The following is a 4,589-nucleotide window of genomic DNA, read 5'->3' as shown; positions in this document are numbered from 1 at the left end:
GTGAGAGAGAATAGAGAGAGAGAGATCCACCAAAACCTGGCAAAAGATTCACCGACCAAGCCTAAGCAAAATCTTGCCAACTGATCCTTAGAAGCTTTTTATTAATGAGGCCTCTATTTTCTTCATTTTCTGTTATTTTCCTTCATTTTCCTCCTCACATGCAACTTGTTATCTTTCACCTCCCTTTTCTCCTAATTTCATTTATTTTCATAAATAAAATTCCAATTAATGCCTCTTGCCTTTTCCATTTCATTTTCCAAATTACTTTAGCCATAATAACCGAAATGAATACCCACTAGGATGTTTTTCCCACCATTTAGCTTGGAATACGTGTCCCATGACCATGGTCTTATATATTTTTACATGGATTTTTAACCAGGGCTATTACAGAACCCTCCCCCTTGGGGGAACACCGTCCTCAGTGTTCAATGATACCTATAACCAATTAGACTACTTAAAACAAAACATACTTCACATGGATCTTTATAACACACCTCGTTGCAGTATTTACAAGGATAACTGCAGAAACATGACAAAAATATCATGTACTAGAGCTTTATGACACAACTCATTACGATATTTACAATAATAATCACATATATGCACATACACATTTTCTTCACCCAAGAAATAAGAACAATTTCTATGGACCTTTATAAATCCATCTCGATACAATATTTACAATAATACACATATGCACATTTTCTCAACCATCAAATAAAAGGATACGATGCCCGTAAGGGAATCTAGAGGCTTACACCTCCACCCTCAAAGTACAGCTCCTTCTCAGGAAGTCCATAATCCATTATCAAAGTCAAAGATGCATCCAATGTCAAGCGCTATAATCCTACGCCACTTGTCCTCTTAGCGAATAGTTACCGATTGATTGTTCCAGGGCGCACTACCAATGTGCATCTGATTTTGTCTAGCAATGCTAATGAAAAAAACAAATCCATCCCCAACCTTCCCTTTTCTACTACATAATCCTCTAGGCAATGCACCCTAATTAGATTAGACCCTTTTTATGCTGGATTCGACAACCTTCTTATCTTACCGAGAAAGACAGATGAAAAGCAGCCTCGATCACCCCTTCTGTGCAGTCACTCGCCTTCTAAGTTCCTTGACATCTCCTATCTCGAGCTATCGAACTCTTGGAAAGGCTTCCTCGTATCAGAAGGTCAAACAACCAAGGCATATACCTGCCTCAAAACCATCGTACTAGTCATAGCATGTTCATGGAAATCAATGTAAACTATTGGGTACCAGTGTTCCATAATGGCCTTGCTCCTGAAGTGCTTTACCAACGTACTATTTCTTGTTCGAAATCCTTTTGCTACTGCTGCTAATCCTTGCAGCCAATTTCAACCACCAAACCTAGCATTTGCTTCCTGTACCAAGCACATAACTTCCATTAGATTTAAAATAAATTGAAATAAATTCACATCATACCTCTTTGGTATCTCGTCAATAAGGTACACTTGAAATCCTATTTACTTCATGTCACAACAAGTCAAACTAATTTTTTGATCAAATCATCATGAATAAACATATCACATTCAGTTAGCTCAAAATCAACCATCATAAATTAGCCTGACAGGCTGACCCTAGCCAATAATTAGCCAATTTTCTACGTTCCCAGGCTCCTATTTCCTTTCACGGTTGAATAAGGAATTATCCCCCTATTAAGTAGGGAGATTCCCCATATTAATTAGGGAAAATTTTCATTGGGAATTGTGTGATTTCTTTAGGCTTTTCTATGGCTGCATGCACCACCTATACAACTTGGAAAAATATACAATTGATAGTACACTACCCTTGAAGTCCAATGTCAACTTGGTAACTCATGTTATCTGTATGCATCAATTATTCTAGACTAATTGATGAGTTAGCTGAAAGATCAGTTGGAATTACACCTCACTATTGGACCCTCCACTAGTCCTTAATCAGTTTGAGCTAGTTAAACTCATAATGACTCAAATTAACTGAACCTTATTGCTAGAAATTAACAATCAATCATAACTAAACATAATGCAAGTGTTTGCAACTCGAATTAACTGAGTTAACTGACTGACAAGGCCATGTCACCTTAGTTAACTACCTCCAAGTATTTTACTGAAATTGAAATTCGATTTTTCTCCTAATTTAATCAAGGCAAAATTAAATTAGGATTTTCTTGTTGCATTTTCAACAACTTTTAGCTTTTATAGAACTCGAAGGCTTTAGGAACCCATCTTTAGAAGCTCAAGTTTTTTTGGATTTACCAACTCTAAGGCCCAATCTAAAGACATTTCAATGGGAGAAATGCCAGGCAGATATATTTTCTCCTAATTTAATCAAGAAAAAATTAAATTAGGATTCTCTTGCTGCATTTTCAACACCTTTTAGCTTTTCCAGAACTCAAAGACTCTAGGGACCCATATTTAGAAGCTCGAGTTTTTTTGGATTTACCAACTCTAAGGCCCAATCTATATATGAACTTCTTACCATCAATTCACGACAACTTCTTGGCAAGTTCTCTATAAGCATTGGCATAACCGAGCATGACAAGTATCTCACTAAGTTATTTTCCAAATGAAAAAAACTCAGTCCCCTATGAAAGTTTTTCCACAATGGCTAACCTATAAAACAATGAGCATAACTGCATTTTTGGGGAATTCATCTTTTTTAGACCATGATGGGCCTAAGCATGGTAGCACATTGAATCATGGACGATTAATTTCAACTATAAGGAGTGGACATGACTGGATCAGTTCCTTACCAATGAGAAAGGTAGAAAGGTTGAGCATGTTATAGGCATCCCCTCATCGTTGCAATGAATACTAAGAGATGGTTCTAGTAGAATTATTTTTTAAAAAAAATCAGAGTTGAAGTTCCAGTTCAAAAATATCCAAAATTTAATTTTGTTGGATGTCTCCTTCATCCTAGACACAACTCACTACAACGAGTTGAAGCTGCTACTAAATGTCGTGTTCTATTCAAAGGAGAGGGTTAAATTAAAGACCCTTCAAGGGTAATTTCAATATCCCTGGAGGCCATGATGAAGGAGAAGCTAAGGTATGAAAATCTCCATGAGCCTCTGCACATCATTATGGAGGACGAATTTCTTGCAAGTATCATATATGCTCACTTACTGCATGTGCGAGAGATACTAGAAAAATTGTTGAAATCTGTCAATGAGCCACAATATTTTTTCAAGAAGCAAAAATTAAGAGAGTTGAACATTCTAAATGGTACATTGCAAGAAGATGGTTCGTCCATTGTTGGTTTAATATCTCTAGTCAACAATAGTAACCTAGGAATAAAAAAGACAACACACTAGCAACCATACTTATCATATCTTGTTGGTTGAAAGGGACACACCCGCGCAGGCCAAATGGATGACAACAAAAACTTTGAAGCTTAGTATCTCTAGTCAACAATAGTAACCTAGGAATAAAAATGACAACACGCTAGTAACCATACGTATCATATCTTGTCAGTTAAAAGGGACACACCCACTCAGGCCAAATGGATTACAACAAAAACATTGAAGCTTAGTATCTATAGCCAACAGTAGTAATCTAGGAATAAAAAGGACAACAAGCTAGCAACCATACTTATCATATCTTGTCGGTTGAAAGGGACACACCTGTGTAGGCCAAATGGATGACAACAGAAACATTGAAGTGCACTTTCTCTCATTTGGTACACGAAGTGGTGATGCTTCCCATTCTAAACAGAGAGGAATTGGGAAACCAAGAAAGACACACCAATAAGAAACATCTAAGTGAATGGCAACCAAGAAAATATGCACTCCTTTCTTGGGAACATCTAAAATTCAAAAAGAGAGAAACATCTAAAAACTAGTAAAGAAGGAAACATCTCTATATATTTGTCTTATCTAATTATAATAATCTAATTGATTTTATCTAATATTTTGTAATTAAATTAATAAACATAATGTTAACATTATAAAATGCTCATCTCTCCCTCCTAATAAAACTACATTGTTATATATGTGATTTTCTGGACAATTTTTTAGATCTGCATGTAGATCATTAATGGTCTTTGGTTTGGAGCAAATAGGACATTTCTCAACAGTCAATCCACTCTTTGAAATAACCATTTAAAAGGGTGCCACTGATACAAGATCAACCATTCAACACCTCTCAGTTTGTATGAAAACTTGTAAGGTCATTAAGTCTTGCTCATCCTCATATTCCATTTAAACTTTTTAGTTGAACAATAGTATTCCGTTCAAACTCTGCGTTTGAAAATTACCATCGAATACTATTTTTTTGTGCAGGAGAATATGAAGTTTCATTCTATCATAGGTGGATTTATCATCTGAGGTTGTCTTCATCATTTAGTTTGTGGAGATGTTCAGGCGAACTAACTTTTGCAATGTCCTCATGCTCACGTTTCTTCCCTTTTGAAGACGGGCAAAATATTACAATCCCTGGTCTATCTACTCTTGTTACAATCCCTGGATATCTGAAATAAATCCTTTTGTCTATAAATTTGTGGATCTTGGGTGATTAAACAAGCTCTTCACCAATAAAGGATTATTACATCATACTGAAAGACTAAATGATTATTTAAGCTTATCA

At 35.8% G+C, this 4,589-nt stretch overlaps 1 pseudogene; it reads left to right on the top strand.

The window, feature by feature from the left end:
• The window catches only part of LOC149140304 (KH domain-containing protein At5g56140-like), a 36,576-nt pseudogene extending 33,257 nt beyond the window's left edge, over positions 1-3,319 (top strand).
• The last annotated feature ends 1,270 nt before the right edge of the window (positions 3,320-4,589 follow it).

Source organism: Pinus tabuliformis, chromosome X (assembly GCF_031772625.1).
Source record: "Pinus tabuliformis cultivar Carrire ecotype Pingquan chromosome X, CPIR1, whole genome shotgun sequence".
NCBI classification, from domain to species: domain Eukaryota; kingdom Viridiplantae; phylum Streptophyta; class Pinopsida; order Pinales; family Pinaceae; genus Pinus; species Pinus tabuliformis.
This window is presented reverse-complemented; position numbering and strand designations above follow the sequence as displayed.